Source organism: Grammomys surdaster, unplaced genomic scaffold (genome assembly GCF_004785775.1).
Source record: "Grammomys surdaster isolate TR1022 unplaced genomic scaffold, NIH_TR_1.0 330, whole genome shotgun sequence".
Lineage (NCBI taxonomy): Eukaryota > Metazoa > Chordata > Mammalia > Rodentia > Muridae > Grammomys > Grammomys surdaster.
Window position 1 is genome coordinate 3,849,499 of NW_021604749.1, and position 17,301 is coordinate 3,866,799.

Genomic DNA, 17,301 nt, shown 5'->3' on the forward strand with positions numbered 1-17,301 from the left:
CATATGCAAGAATGCTTTTTAAAAATCAGATAAAAAAAGGGGAAACCCTTAAAAAAAACAAGAAAGCTATAAAAGAATTTAAGGGAGAATGACAAATATTAAAGAAAGGTAATGGGGAACAAGCACACAGGAGAGACATTCCAGAAGATGAAAGGCAAAGTGAGAAATCACAAACACTGAGAGAGCTGTACACCAGGGAAACTTTCCAAGGAGGAAAAAGACCTAAAGAGACATGTTAAAAGAGCATACTTCGTGCATGGAAACAAAGACATCCATCCTAGACTTAGTCTATTAAGAATACTGAACAAGAAACAAGCCAGATGTGGTACACTGCATTCCTGCGCTCTCTTCTTTTAACATGTGGAGGGAGAAAAATTCGATATTTGTGGTCATCATGACCTAGGTACAAGGCCAGATGAGACGACATAAGACTATCTAAAATGAAGTAAATAATAAAGATTAACAAAGCTAATTGAGAAGAAGGGAAGAAAGGGGGAGATGTGTGAAGGGGCCCCTTGTACATCTAGAGGAAAGTACAAGTTACTGGTTAAGAATGGAAATGTATGCAAACATTAGATATTTTTGGACCAACGTCTTATTATAAAGTAGTCATAATGAAATACTCAAGAAAATTAGGTGATAAGCAAAGATTTTATATTCAGCCATAAAGACTCAAATAGAGAAGGCGGAATCCTGGGCTCCTGTAGGAAAAATGTTCTTGGAGAATAACCCTTCAAGAGTGGTTAAGAAAGAGGGCCAGAGAAATGGCTCAGCAGTTAAGTGCATTGGCTTCTCTTCCAGAGGACCCAGGATCCATTCCTTGGCTGCGCATGGCAGCTCACAACCACCTGTAACTCCAGTTCCAGGAATCTGATGCCCTCCTTTTGAACTCCACAGACACTATGCATGCATGTGGTGCACATACATGTGGGCAGGCAAGCACTCACACATATAAAATAAATAAATCTCTTTTTAAATGGTTAAGGAAGGGCTGAGGTGTTCTCCTGTTGCAGGATGCTTGCCTATCACACTCAAGGCCCTGCATTCCAGCCTCAGCAGGGAAGCAGATTATTAGGAAGATAAAATCCGTGAAGACATTGACACTGGTTAATAAAGGTGATGAATGAGAAAAGAGTCAAAGACTACACCCTGATCTGTGACTGCAGCAGTAGAACAGATATAGAAAGGAACTTGGAAGTCAGTGCTAAACTCTGATGGAGGCAGACATCTAACAGATCTTCCATTTCTGCTTTTCAAGATGTTCAGCCTCTCACTGCCCTCCATGAAACTTCATTCCACACATGCAGATGTGTGTTCCATGTGTCCTCACAGAGTCCAGCTGGACATTCGCTCTTCTACTGAACCATCATTTCCTCAGTGCCTGTGATGTGCCAAGGAAGTGGGATAAGCCAGCAAACAAAACAACCGACACTAATCCCCTTACTGAGAAGGCAAGCGATAGGCAGGAAAGGAAATGATAAAAAACCGGAATAAATAAGAACTGTGTGGTGTTCTGAGAACTGATCATTTCTACTGAAAAGGCGAGGCAGAATTGGGGACATCAAGAATGCTTCTCTGAGGCACAAGATCATTGCCATTGTAAATGAATGATCATGGTACAGCTTCCTGAGACTGTAAGTCATGCACAAACTCTCTCAGGAGGCAAGAAGATCAGCCAAGATAAAATATGGGAGTTCACCAAGTGTTCACCACAGAGGACAGGACACAGGCAAAGGCCCTTGGAGGGAACTAATAGGGAGACAGGGTAGCTATGGAGGAGTGTATGGGAGAAAAAGTAAAAGGTGAGCTCAAGAAAGGGTTGGCCAGCACATCAGTGGCTTCTGAGGCTATATAAACACTTTGAGGTTTGTTCTGTGTAACAGAATGTTTCTTGGATTCTCCTAGGACTATCACCACAAGTATCATTTGGGACCACCCAGCCCATATACCTCTCTATAACCCAAATGGTCCAGGTTCTAACACATTTATTCATTTTCTCTCTGTCTCTCTCTGCCTCGCTCTCTCTGTCTCTCTCTCTTTTTCCCTGTCTCCTCCCCCTCCCTCTGTCCCTCTTTTCTCAACAAAACAAGTCCTAGATTAAGCTAGAATGGCCTGACCTCTGTGATGCAAAACCATACACTGTTTACTAGACAGTCAACTTAAGCATAATAATTTATGCAATGAGTTATAAATAATTGACAGTGTGGTCGGTACTTTAACTTCCAACCCTTCTGCTTCAGGCACTGGTGACGCCCAAGCTAAGTGTTGCTTAAGTTTTCCACCTTGTTGGTCACTCTGCCTCTGCTCTTCCCGCCAGTCCCATGCTGTGTGGCACCAGCAGGAGTCTCTCCAGGCACTGGGCAGACAAGTCTTGAATTCTACATCCCTATCCATACCTAGTGAACAGGTGAGTTGAAGGCCTTCGCCTCTCTGCAGTGCTAAATAGCTCAGACAGTGTGATTCCCCACTCACCAGGAGAGCATCTGTGCACTACTAGAAATATCAGTGAACTTTTCTTCACCTCAGAAGACTGCACAAACTCTGCATTCACCCATTATGTGGTAAATTCCCCCTCTGCTCTTCTCTCTCCTGTTTCCACACTATCTTCCCCAAGCTAAGTCTTTACCCCAAGATTAACCAGAAATTACCAAGTTCATTAATTCTGTCCACTTAAGATTTGTTTTCTACGCCCCATGACATTTTCTTTTCATTAAACTGCTTGTCATAACATGGTAAAAGACTGGATCCTACATTCTGAATAACTCCAGGAGTCCTAGCAAAGGGAAGTGGTACTCACCAGCAACCCTTGGTGCAAAGGTCTGAGAGTGATTTATAAGGCATTGCAAAGACACAAACAGTATTCTCTCAAGAAATAGGAAACTTGGAGGGTATTTAACTTTTTTCTTTTCTTTTTTTTTTTGAAAACTAACATAGTTTCAAGCAAAGCAGATTCTAAGAGAAACTACTTATTGAATATTATGATAATAACAAATATCAATCAACTTGACAGGATGCAGACTCCCATAAGAAAAAAAAATCTGGATTTGTCAGTGAGGGATTTTCTAGACTAGCTTAAGTAAGAGGGAAGAGTTACGCTAACCGAGGGCAGCACCACTCTAGGAACTGGAGTCTCAGTGTCAATAAAAAGGCAAAGGCGAGCTGACTGCCAACAATTCTCTTTCTGTTTCCTGACTCCAGACATAGTGTTACCCAGCCTCACACTGCAGCAAATGTCACATGACCAGCTGTCTCCAACTCTGCTGCCACGTCTTCCAGAACATGGTGGGTACCCTCAAACTGTTAGCTAAAGGAACTTATCCGTTCCTCAGGTGCTATCGTCAGGCATTTTATCACAATGATTAGAAATGTGCCTGCATTTACAAACACCTTCTGCATACCCAGCACATGCGATCCCTGACCTGTGCTCATAGAAGCCTTGTCCTCACTCAGAGAGGCTCCTACAGTGTGCTGGTGATGGGGCTAAAACTTGGGTCCAGGCCATGAGGCTCACTATTCTGTCTTGGGATGATAAAGGACATTATTCAAACACCTGTTTCAGGCATAATGAGCTAGCATACACCTTTGACAGTTGTTTCCTCTCTAAAATGACTCAGAGTCCTTCTTTGTTAACCCTGACATTCTAGATGCCTTTAGCTTGAGAGAAGTTATTAATATTCCCTGACTTTCATTAGTTCCTTCATGAAATTATCTTTGACATGGATGGATGGATGGATGGATGGATGGATGGATGGATGGATGGATGGATGGATGGATGGATGGATTGCATGTGTGAGTATTCACATGCACAAATGTGGAACTCAGAAGACAACTGTCAGAAGCTGATTTTCTCCTTCCACCATGTGAGTCCCAGGAATCAAATTCTGGTCGTTAAGCTTGGCAGCAAGCACCTTTATCCACTGAACTAGCCCATGGCTTACTTTATAACTTCTGTGAAAGAATGTGTGTGTTGGTTCTGTATGTGTCTGAGAGTCAGCAGGAGAGAGACCAGAGTAAGAGGCCCCGCCTATGCCACCCACCCACTTCCCATCTTAATGGCTATGTCACGTGACACTTCTGCTCTGGGCCTCAGTCTCTCACCTTCTTGCCCATTTCCAATTCTTGTCCCCAAGTCCTTTTAATCTCTCAGTCCTGACCTCTTGCCTACACCTTTTCCTCACAGGCTGACTTGTCTCCTCTGAAGGAGCCTTCTGGATGAGTTCATGTCTCTTATGGCCCACATGTCTGCCTGCATGCTATTTCATAGGACCCACTGTCTGTCACTCACTGGTCTCAACTGTTTAAATCCTTGTAAATGATCTAGCCACTAGATCCCAGATCCTTACACTGTGAGTCACCATCTCATAAGGGATTCCATCACAAAACGGTTCCCAAATGCATGATGAACAAAAATTAACTCCAAACCAGAAGTATAGTAATTCTGAAGTATGCCTTAGACATACTCAGACAGCATGGCTCCTGTTATACCATGGGACTTTACTTCAGAGTTGGTTCTGAACACACCTAGGCACACTTTGCACTGTGAGTGTTGTTATACCACCCAACTCCAGAACAGTGCCTAAGACACCTCAGCTCAGACGTGAGATTTCTATTAGAGTTAGGTAATTGTAGTGCCTCTACTGTGCACACAGTATTCTGCTCTTGGGAAGACTTAACAGTTCAACTATATAAAACAAAGACTCTTACTAGTTTCCTATCACCATCCTCTGCATGTAAATATAAAATTAGCATATCCTTGAATTGTATTAGAATTCTTGACTTTAAAATTGCTACTCCAGTTGCTAATTTGAGCTTCATAAAAAAGTCATTAGTTTTGGCTTGGGATTAGGATGAAATTATCTAACAGTTTCTGAACTGGCACACACATACTTCTGTTATTTTGTACTGCATATTTACATGAACAACATTCTCAGTATTGACAATGATAAAATCATTTAATTATAAAGTCAAAATACTAATCAACTCTGAAAACAGAAGTTGCCCTATGTTCTGGAAGGTCAGACACTCAGCTAAGATTTAATTTTTATGCAAAAAGGAACAGCATATCCAATCTCCTTTGCATACAGATATGTCTTTCTACTTGATCAACTTGTATGTATACAAAAAGAGTTGCTTTAAGATAAATTTATTCCTGGTTATATAAACTAATAAACGTTTAATTGTTTATATGCCTAGTTTATATGCCTATATACTGGGGGTCAAGTAAACATTTCTTTGAGTAAAATGGGTCATGGTTGATAAATATGCAGAAATCTTGCTATACCCTGAGCAGATCCAGCTTGTGTATGCTCACCCCAGCTGCTGGGCCTAGCACACTGAAGCTGTTCGCTGTATATATGAACTAAGCTTAAGTACCTTGTAAATGAGAATGGCAAAACCTTGTTGCTGTCAGTCTACATACATGTTTCATAGGGTTACGAGAATCCAGGGAGGAAACAAAAGGCCATAGTCATCTAGCAGCATGTATTGAGGCAGGCTGTGTGACAGTGATGATATGATACTCCCCATTATCATCACATCAGGTGCCCGCCCCCCATGACCTGGAAGGGGTTCTCTAAGGATTTCTTACAGATTTGGAAACTGAAGCTTAGTGAAGCTGAGTAGCCCATCACACAGATCAGAAGTTGCAACGTTAGGTGCTGAACCCAACACTTCAGATTCTAGAGCCCTGTTCTTAAATTAAAGGACCTTATGAATTGCTGTTTCCTGTTCCAATGAAGAACAGGGCAGGGTCCTCAAGTAAAAACCTTAAATGCATCTACACACAGAGGAGCACAGGTTCAGCTGCCCCTGTGCTTAAGTTCCACCTTCAGGACAGCATCATGCAGCTCCACATGAACATTAATCAGGGATGAGCTACTCTTCCCTGCTCTTTTTTTTCCCCTGCCTCAAATAAGGTTTTCTTTTACCAACATGGCCCATATAAGAGTCCTTATAGATCTAGCATGCCAGTGGCCATCCTAAGACCACGGAGTCATTCTGTGAAAGGCAAGAAAGAAACTAGGTGCCGTCTCTAGAGGCACCAGCCACTCTACCACCTGCCAAGCTTCTGATGATCCCTTACCCTCCACCCAACAAATGGATCCCCACTTCATCCACCATCCAAGCCTCAGGCTCTGGCGCAAGTTCCCTGCCCCCAGTTATAGGAAGACTTGAAAAGCAGAAAAATCTTCCTTTGAGCTGTACAGCTAGCTCTGTCCTCCAATAGGTCCCCAGATACAACTATGAGAAGCCATCCATCCATCCTACCAAGTCCCCTAGCCAGAATGTGCCAGGCCCAAGCCATAGTCAGATATTTTCTATATATTAGTTCTATACCAGCAGAGACTCCAACGATGAGCAAGAGAAACTCTCATCCCTAAGAAAGCTTATTAACACTTCAAACAGGTGAGGTAACACCCATAATCAAATCTGGAGATGACCCTAAAGGTAGCCAATGGGTTAAAATCCAGCAAGAAACCAACCGGGACCCTAAGGCCCTGTCTATACTATCTCCTTTCATCCTGCCCACAGTACTACGAAAGAAAGACTACTACTACTTCCAGATGAGGAAACTTCTGCCAGAGGAAAACACATGGTAAGTACACAGCAGAACCATCACTCAAACCCAGGCCTTCAGGGCCCAAAGTCTTAGCTTCACTAAACACCAGGCTGTCATAAAAAGCAGTGAAACAGTAGCCCATGATCATGGAAGATGGAGCCTGACCTCACCTGGGAATATTTACACAAAGGAAATAGTATTTACCCTGTTCTCAGAGGAGGGGAGCTGGTCAAAATGACAAGAGTCGGCAGGTTTCTATGCAAAGGGGGTCATGATGTTCAAAGGCCAAGAGGACCAAATTAGTAGCACAGCAGGAGCTGCCTTGACTGACACAGGAGACCTGTGACATGGCAAGGAAGGGGTCTGAAGAGACAGACTGGCTCCTGATCAAAGACCTTGAATGCAAAGTTTAGGAATTCGATTTAGCCCACATTTGGAGCCACTGATGGCGTTTTCAGGCAGAGGAGTGACATGTGGTGAGATGAGTCAAGAGGAGGAGGGGAAAAGTGGGGTTAAATACCAGTCAGGAGGCTGCCTGAGAGACTGATGGAAGAGAGAAAACAGAGCCTGAACAACAGTGCCTGGGGATAGACAAAAGCAGCTGACCCTGGAGGGAAGTGGGGGCAAAGATCAGAATTGATCCCTGGATGTTGGATCCTAGCAGCTGAAGTTCCCCTGCTTGGGACAGGAAACACAGCCAAGCAAGAGCTGGTTTTCATTTTGTTTGGTTGCAGTGTGAGGAGGTACCATAATAAGTAGAGGTCACGGGCCACTGCAGAGTGGGGGAAGCAAGCCCTGCAGAGATATACGTCTGAGAGTCCTCAGAGTCTTCCAGGGAAGAGACCAGGCAAGGTAACACATCCCTTCCCCAAGATATAGCCCCAGCACCAACTCATCCATGCCCAGCCTTGGTCACTCTGCCACCACAGAATGTGCTGCTCTCCTCAATTTCAGAATCTAAGGACTGTGGCTCATTACAGTTTGGACTGTGTTAGCACTAAAGATCCCATAATTGCATAGCTTGCCTGACGCTCTGTCATTAGCTCTCTGAATCTTTGAGCCCCACCTCTATTGGATTTGCTGACTAACCCCAACATAAAATGTCTAGTTAATTAGGGTAGCTCTGGCTATGTGGTGGAGGCTCCTGCTGCCCTTGCCCACCCTAACTGCTTGTGGTTCAACTGTCCTCAGCCATGAACTTTAAGCTGCCATCTCTCTATGCATGAAATCTGTCCTTTTCGAGTACAGACAACTGATCCTATTACTCACACAGAGGAGAATTGAAAATTGAGGTCAAGACAGAGGGCCTGGCAATGAGTCACTTTTCTTCATTGTGGAAAATCACCAGTCAGGAGGAGCCTGTAGGGGTCTCTGCTTGAAGAGTCAGAGGAGCCGAGCTGGGACTGGGGCTCAATTTTTGCCATATCCATGATGAACAGGAACCTGGACCTGATGCTATAAAGGTCATTCCTATGCCTGGGAGCAGGTGAGGGGTCCTCCCAGGGTCGGGGCTCCTAGGAGTTCTGCTATGTCCCTGGAGATATCCTGTTCCCTATGTTGTTCCTCTACACCTCAGACGAGGCTTTCCTAGACATCTAGAATGAGGTGACTAAGCCTCCAAATTTGGGTCTTCTGGAGTCTCGCAGACTGCAAACACAACTCCAGATGCAACCACAATCTTCTCCACACACCAGACTCCCAGCCAGATGATGCTGTTTAGGCTGGAATTATGCAGGGTAGGGTTGAAGGAAGTTACAGAACTTATCTTAAGGAATTCCAGAACCAAGCAATTGACTCCTAACACATTTCTCCAGAACTTCTCTAGGCCAGAGGGAATAGATTGCCCACACACAAGTGAAGGATTGCCAATTACAGAGCACCTTTTATTATGTCAGCTTCAAGGTAGTTTGGTGACCAGAGTTGGCCATTCTACCTTACAGATGTAGAAAAGGGGACTTAGGGGCATTGTATAATTTGTCTAAGACCTTTCCCTCACCAACTGTTTTAATAAACATCCTGCTCACTGTGCTAAGTGTTTGGTCCGATCTCAATCACTCACTGTAACCCTCAAAGCAGGCCTTTGAAACTACCATTCCTGACACTGATTTGGCCAATGTCACACAGAGAAATGGAAACAAATCTCAGAAACTATAAGACCAGAGTCCTGATCTTCTCTATTTTGCTGTACCCTTAGGTGGGGTCCAGCAATTCAGCTGATGGTTCAACCCCTAGAACCCAAGGTCAGCTCCTCCCACTACTCAAAACTGTTCTTATGTTGCATAGTGATGCCTTTGTAAAGCTTGGGACCATCTACAGGCCATGGTGTGCTAATTACTTCTCAAATCCTTCCCTCAGTTCTTCCTGAGACGCAATCGGGTGAGTTAGACATCAGGGCTGGCTTGGTCCCATTATACTATATCTCTGACGATTCTGTAGCAGAGCAGGGAATCTGGGGGATTACATCAACAGTAGTAAAAATCACTCCATCAGAATTCTGAGAGCCTCGGGGTCTTCCTATCTCCTCACTGTCCTCACTCCCATCTTGGATTTCTCCCTTCATTCTTTGAAGTCCAGCACTGGAGAAAAGTCTCTAGGGCTTATCCTTTCCATACCAAAAGGAATGCTATTCCCATCTTGGCAGACCTGTACCCAGCCTCCAGCTCCTAGTACCAGTCCCTCATTCCTAGCTTATCCTTCTGATCCTGTGTATAGTGTTTTTCAAAATTCTGGAGTCAATAGTTAGTGGAACGCTTACACCTATTCTCTGCTTGGCTCATTTTAATTTCTTCATATTTCAAGTGGGATTTTCAATTCAAAGCCTTCCAAGTCTAGAATTTGGATTCCCCTTCTCTCTTTCCTACTTACTGTGAAAAAGTGGGTTCTCTGTAAATAAATGGTTTTCTACATAAAAAGCATTAAGAAATAGTGTGTGAAATTTATTATGCACATTGGGTTGAGTGTTCTAGGATTCTGCAGAGGAGATATCTGTGATGGTTTAAATGAAAATGTCACCCCCATAGGCGACAGGTGTTAGAATATTATCTCAAGTAGGTGACTGTGGAGGCTTAAAATGTATAGCTTTGTTGGAGGGGATATGTTGCTGGAGGCAGAATCTCAGGTTTCAAAGCTCTGAACAATTCCCAGATCATTCTCTTTTCATACTGCTTGACGTTCAAGATGTGTGAGGGGTCACCTCTCAGCTTTCAACTCCAGTTCCAGGAACCATGTCTGCGACATGCTGCCATGCTGTCTCTGGTACGATGAGCCCTATCCCTCTAATGGAATCATAAGCCCCAAATAAACCCTTGCTTTTATAAGTTGCTTTGGCTACAGGATTTTATTACAGCAGCAGAAAAGTAACTAAGACAGTACCAGAGTATGAGCTCCATGAAGACGGATACTTTAATTATGCAGACATGTTCCTTCCACCCCAAGTGTGTGCTACACACGTCATATGGAAGTCAGCAGAGAGTTATGGGAGAAAAGAAAAGGGGTGCTTGACTAGAGCTACTGGATCCTTGTAAGTTTCCTATCCATATAGCACACTCTCAAGTCAGTGAGATTTGGAAAAAGATAGCTCCAGACAGAAGGAGTATCATGTGCCAAGAAGAGGCATGGGACCATGTAATGCAGAGGTGATGAGTTGCCAAGTGTAACCAGAGGGTAGAGGTGAGTTTGAAAATGACTGGGTAGAATTCAGAAGCCTGCTGGAATGCTTTTGCCTGTGGCTTTATCAGTGTTATACTCCAACAAATCAGGGCAAACCGTTCTTCCTTAGCATTTATTCCGTCATACCAAGGAGTTCCATACAACTAAACAGAGCCCACCCTCAGAGACTGAATGAATTACGAAACTAGTATATGCTACAGTTTCACCCCAGCTACAAGGCAGATGCTAAACCCCACTGAACATCTCATAGGGAAGACTGAGCAAGCCTCCTGTTAGTCCATGAACTGCATTCCCAGTTTGTGGCACTAAAGATCATTTTATCCTAAAAGGGACAAACTCATTCAAAACTCAGCACTATACTCTCAGAACACTAAATCTAGGAAAGCCTCTAGGGAGTTTGCGCCATCTCCAATTCCTTGGATGAAAAAAATTGAACCTTGGAGGAGAAGGCTTGCCCAAAGACACACAGCAAGTTGGTGGTAAGCTTGACTCTGGCTCCCAAGCCATGCTCCCTGATGTGCTGTGCTCTCCCATAGAAGATTTGATGAGCAAATTATAGACTTTCTCTTTTCCAGTGAACTTAAAAGCAAAGGCTAAAACTATTTCTGAATCATTCTTCTTTAGATGAACAAAAAGGGTCTCTCTCAACTCTGATTCAACCAATTAAACCTCTGGCTCCTACACTGAGGTCTCAAGATAAAATAGCTTATCCTTTCCCTACAAACAGCATTTTCTTTGAAAGAAGAAAAGAAAAAGAGGAGGAAAGGATGGAAAGAGGGAAGAATATGGGGAGGGAGGGAGTAAAGGAGAGAGGAAAGAAAGGAAAGATTGTTGGAGGGAAGAAGAAAGACTAAACATGCTAAAGGCCAAAGAAAACTCCAAGGGGAAAAGAACCAAGTCCCATTGCTAAGCTATGCATGTTTAATTCCTCTTATGTGAGGCTCCCTAGAGAAAGATTTATTCATTCATTAAACATCTGTGGAGATTTGGGATGGGGGACATACACACAGGAGTCTGGTTGTGTGTGCCCACATATGTGAGTGCAGATGCTGTCCAAGATTTGGTGACTTTCTTTATCACTCTTCACCTTATTGCCCTGAGACAGGCTAATGACCTGAACTAGAAGTTGCTGTTTGGATATCTGGACAGCCCAGCATGTGCCTGTCTCCCCGACCCCAACACACATCCCAGTGCTGGGGTTATAGGCACTATGTGGCTATACCTGGAATTTTATGTGAGTGATGAAGGTTCCACCTAAGGCCCTCATGCTTGCAGATCAAGTACTCATACCCACTTAGCCATCTCCTCAGGCCACTAAACAGTTGATAAACACTTATTCATCCAACAACCACTTACTGAGCTCTTATAGTATACATTGTAATCATAGGCAGAAGAAGCAATATAAACGAGATACCCATTTAGTCCTGGGTGCTGAAGATACTCACGATTGGATAAGGTGTCATGTCCCCCATCAAGTAAACTCTTAATCTTACTTGTGTGAAGAAAGAAAAAGAATGAAATTATTTCCCTATAACAGATCCCTGCCATAGACAATTGCTAGAGGCGGGGTGGGGAAATGAGCTTATGAAAGATAAGCCAGGGAAGAATTGATTCCTCAAAAGTGGAGAGGCACCTGAAGATGAACTAGCTCTGAACCTCAGTTTCCCAGGCTTGCATTGGAAGTATGAGCTTAGAGGGAAGTTGAAGCAACAACATCTAGTGCCTCTGTAGCCCCAGTTCCCAGAAGCATACAGGAATTTATATTCAACCTCATCTTAAAAATAACTACTGAATCATTCCTGTCTGCCTTTTCAAGGTCACACACCATGTTGTTGTGGATTTCTCATGGGAAATGGGAGAAGGGAGGGAACTTAATGCTAGCTTTGATTGGTCTGCCTTTTGGCTTAAACAACAGAAAAACATACAATTATTCATTGACAATTACAGTCTTCACTCTTCACCACAGTCACAGAAAATGACCCTCAACAGCAGAACAGCAGCCACAGAGCAGAGTGCACACATGTAAGCCATTACTGACTCAGAGACAGGATGACCTACAGTGGCCCCCACTGGATCTCCATAGTAAGCTGGACAATCAGGGACCACTCATCACTAGCTACAGAGGACCCCAAGCCTCGATCATCTCAGACTTCTGGTTAAACAGAATTCTCAAGACAAAGAGATGTTTTCTCAGTGAAAGGTCCCAAGAGCTGCAAATAAAACTCAATCAGACTAAAGGGAAGTCACTGGATAGGGTGTGAGTTTCTTGCTGGCAGGGACCATGTCCAGCAAGGTCATTACTAGTCCTCAGCTACATTGTACCATACAAGGTCTGTGATTTACATCCAATGAATATGTGTACAATAATTTCATAGGAGGCCAAAAAACACAGGTTTATTGTTTGCATGGTTGAGTATGTGATGCATCGTCCCATGAAAACTGGAAAAACAGACTGGATCTAGGGGAAGACATACCAAAAACATAAGCAGCAGCATCCTATGGGTTTGAAGGAAACAGAGAAAGTAAGCTGAGTCTGACCAGCACTAAGAACACCCTGGTTCTGCTACTCAGCAGCTCTGTCATCCTCTTAAGCCTCAGTTTCCCCATGGAATGAAGACTTATCAATATTCCCACCCTTCTTTACAGCAAGATTTGTTACTGAGCTGTTGAAAGCATCACATTCTGATGCTTTTAGCTGTGAAACTACCTGTACATGACCTCAGAGCCCCTCCTATAACTGCCTTTATTCAGATAGAAACTGTGGACAAAATGTATTTCATAGAATGGGATGGTTACTACTGCTTGCTAGATTGTCTGGTCCTAGAGCAGTGGTTCTCAGCCTTCCTCATGCAGCAACATTCAGTTCCACATGTTATGGTGACCACCAACAATTGCATTATTTTACTGCTACTTCAGAACTGTAATTTTGCTGCTGTTATGAATCTGATATGCAGGGTATCTGATATGCAACCCCCAAATGGGTTTCAACCCACAGGTTGAGAACCACTGTTCTAGAGTGTCCTCGGAGACCAACCTCTGCCCATGGCAATGGGATTGATTGATCTAGGAAGACACCGAAACCATAAGCAGCAGCATCCTGTGGGTTTGAAGGAAACAGAGAAAGCAAGCTGAGTATCAGCATTTATCTCACTTGTTCTCAACCTGTGGGTCTCGACCCCTCCAGGGCAAAACTACCTTTCCAAGGGGGTTAAAAAAAAAACATTGAAAATACAGATTTACATTATGATTAATAACAGTAGCAAAATTACAGTTATGAAGAAGTGATGGAAATAATATTATGTTTGAGAGGGTCACCACAACATGAGGAACTGTTTTAAAGAGTCTCAGAGTTAGGAAAGTTGAGGGCCACTGCTCTAGTCCTATCTACTTCCTGACTATGGACACAATACGATCAGCTACTTCACTTTCCTGCTAACATGCCTTCCTTTTCATGGTCAGCATCCTCAAACTGTGAGCCAAAATAAACCCTTTCTTCTTTAAGCTGGTTTTTGTTGTTGTTGTTGTTATTGTTGTTGGTTGTTTGTTTTTTGTCACAGTAATGAGGAAGTAACTGATGCGTAGAGTTTATTTGATCAAAGCATGGCTCTCTCACAGGGCAGCACTTTGAAACAGAAAATGTCACACAGCTGTACTGAGGCAGCATGGGCAGTGAGCACGATACACTGAACACGGGGGAGATGGAAAATCCCCCTGGCTGGACAGAATGGAAAGACTCCAGGCAGAGAGTGACTGGTGGCTTCTGATCCACGACATCCTTAGTTTCATTTTACTGTTTCCCCTGAACGTCACTTTGGTGTGAAGCAAAAGGGCAGTCTCCGTCTACTGGCTTCTGTATTACTCTCTAGTGACAGAGCAAGGTGGAACCTAAAGTTCTAGTCACTTGGCCCTATGAATTACTCTGATTCCAAAGCTCCCTGTGAGGTCAGATGAGCTGTTACCACAGAGCCACCATTGAGATCCAGTTTAAGCACTCTTCCTCGTACAAACATTGACCTCCCTGGGGCCTCCCAACATCTATCCTGGACTTTGAACACTACCTCAAAGGCCGCTTCCTAGAGATGATTGCATAGGTCACGGCGAAAGCATGACCATAGAAATGTACCATAGAAAGTGCTGTGTATGTGAACCAGTGAGGTGATGGCCAGTCCTTTATCTAGATGTAAGGACCATGGTGCAGTTCACCACTAAAGAGGCCTCTACAGCATGTAACATTAGTCTCTGCTCCTGTCTGCCAGCAATATAGTATCCAACTGAACAAATTAAACACATCTAATATCCTGTAAGCATGAACTAGCTTTCTCTGTGAGCAAAGCCCAAAAGTACAGCCCAGAATATACATGATGGGTCTCCAGGCCCAGTGTTTTGTTTTTTGAATCTCCCAGTATTTCCTTTTCTTTCTTATTTTCTTTTTCTTTTCTTTTCTTTCTTTCTTTTTTTTTGTGTGTTTTTATTTCAAGATAGAGTTTCTCTGTGTAGTCCTGGCTGTCCTGGAACAAGCTCTGTAGACCAGGCTGGCCTCAAACCCAGAGATACACCTGCCTCTGCCTCCCAAGTACTGAGATGAAAAGCATGTGTCACCATGCCCAGTTATCAGCCAGTATGTTCTATTAGCTTTGCAATGCAAGGTTAGGAACATGCAAAAGGAAACACACCTCCTTGTCTCTTGGACTCACTTACTGACCGATCAGAAATACAACACTGTAACTTCTTGCATAGGACACAGCTCTATGCCCAGTCTGAATGCTTGGAGTTCCCAAAGTGCCTGCTGGATAGGGCAAGCTAGATTCCTATATCAAGTTCATGCAATCTAACTTCTGCTTCCCCTTAAAACCTTTGATGGCACTGGAAGCTGGAGAGAGGAAAAGAAAGGTCAATGTGTAACCAAAGAGACATAAAGGCTTCCAAGATCTGACCATATCCTTTATTCGGGGGAGCCCAGTTCTTATCTGAAGAAGCTAACCAACTGAGGAGTTCCTATGTGCTTGTGTGTGTGTGTGTGTGTGTGTGTGTGTGTGTGTGTGTGTGAGAGAGAGAGAGAGAGAGAGAGAGAGACAGAGACAGAGACAGAGACAGAGAGACAGAGAGAGAGACAGAGAGACAGGGACAGACAGACAGACAGACAGACAGACACAAAGACAGACAGACACAAAGACAGATACAGAGACACACAGAGAATTTATAGTCTCATAAAAACACTGCTGATATGAGTATAAATTATTCATAGTTCACAGATAAAGAAACTGAAGTTCAGTTATGGCAGAGGCCAGAGTCAAGCTGGGTCAGTCTGGCCTCTTCTCCACTCTTCCAAACATTTCTCTAGCCCGAGGATGGCTTTGTCTGACCAGCTCAGGCCCCCAGTGCTGGAAACACTGGTGTTTCACAGCCCTATTTAATGTCACACAGGGCAGGGATAGACAGCTTAGCAGCAGGCATACTGTACTCTCTCTATCAGGACTCTACCAACTGTTTCAGGTTTAAAATTCTGTCACCCACTAATGGGGGAGAAAGTCAGAAAGAAGGATTCCAGAAGAATTCTCTAACAGCATCTACACAGAGTGATCCTGGCATTAGCAGACATTTGTTAAATAGTAGTCTCTTACATAGCTCTAGATATTTTGCATATATTAATTTGATTAGCCTTACATAAACCCTGCATGGTATATACTGTCATTATGTCTATCTCAAACATGAAGGGACTGGAGGACAGATGGGGCTCCAGAATTGTCACCAGCCACATGGTGAATAAGGAGTAATACCCAGCTGTAAAGCCAGGTAGCCACATATCATAGATGACCACACTTGATGATCTCAGGAAAGCTCGACCACCAGCTATCCCAAACTGAAGCAGCCCCATCTCACACACATCCTGACAGCCATGTCTTAGCATGTCTGATTTTCACCATACAGACTACAAAGATATGGCCTCTTATTTTCTGCTTCTGGCTGTACAGAAAACTTTAAATTGCACTTCTAATGCTGTTCTGTGTCCCAGGGAACATGCAAGAACTGTGTGTCAAATCCCTACACCTCTTCTAATGATGGCTTTAGGAAAGACAACCACATCTTCAGGGATAGGGATTGACTCTGCCTCACTAGGGAATTTTAGCAAACAATTCATTCCTTTTATTTATTTTTTCTTTTTTGAGACACAGTTTCCCTGTGTAGCCTTGGCTGTCCTAGAACTTGCTCTGTAGACCAGGTTGGCCTGAACTCAGAGATCCACCTGCTTCTGCCTCCCAAGGGATCAAAGATGTGTGCCACCACCACCTGGCTCATCCTTATTATTTTAAAGAGTCAAATTATCTTTTGTGTAACCACCTATCATCCATCATCTATCTGTTAATACATCTATCTATACAACACACACACACACACACACCTATCCAAAAATCAAATGAGCAGCATAGAAATGAATATGAAGTAAGTCAGCATCACTGGTGGAAAGTTCCAGATACAGGAAAGGTGAGATACAAGTGAAACAAAACAAAACATGACAAAATAGAACACAACAGGACGTAACGGAATTGTATTTTCTTTAAGCAGTCTATCAAAACATCTCAAAACAATCAGAAAAGAAACAGTATTTTAATTATTGCACGCTGATGAGGCTAAAGACAAAGCCCCTGTGATGATAGGGTATATAAAGGAGCCAAGGCTAGCCTACCTGTCAGAAGTCTGGAACACCAGGTCACACAGTTCCTCTTGAGACTAGAATCACCAACTGTCCCAGTGCCTGAACCTAAAGAATGTCTAGACACTTGGGGTCTTCATGTCAATCGGGGAGTCACAGAAACAGCCCATCAGGCATAGCTCTGGCACCCTGAACTTCCACCCCTGCTCTGGTTCAGACCTCCATGGCCTGCCAAGTCAAACATGCACTGGTAGCTCTGTGTGGACTTTCCAGCGGGTGCAGGCACTTCTGGTGGCTCCACATCTCTCCTCCAGTCTAAATACACTCAAACCTTCTGTCTTTATACACTGCTTAACCACCTCCCTACCTCTGCCCACACCAGTCGATTCAAAGCAACTAGTACCTCCCAAAGACCAGATCT

The 17,301-nt window shown here is 43.6% G+C and overlaps 1 protein-coding gene across 2 annotated transcripts in view; it reads right to left on the reverse strand.

Moving 5' to 3' along the window:
• Positions 1-17,301, reverse strand: part of Insc (INSC spindle orientation adaptor protein) — an 81,642-nt gene that overhangs the window by 64,034 nt on the left and 307 nt on the right. The window contains exon 1 of one of the 2 annotated variants that reach the window (XM_028778222.1): positions 16,914-17,139. The exons of the other annotated variant lie outside the window; for it this stretch is intronic. The gene's annotated coding sequence lies outside the window, so the exon portion shown is untranslated. Of the gene's footprint in view, positions 1-16,913; positions 17,140-17,301 lie in introns of those variants that run through there. 2 annotated transcript variants of the gene reach the window in all.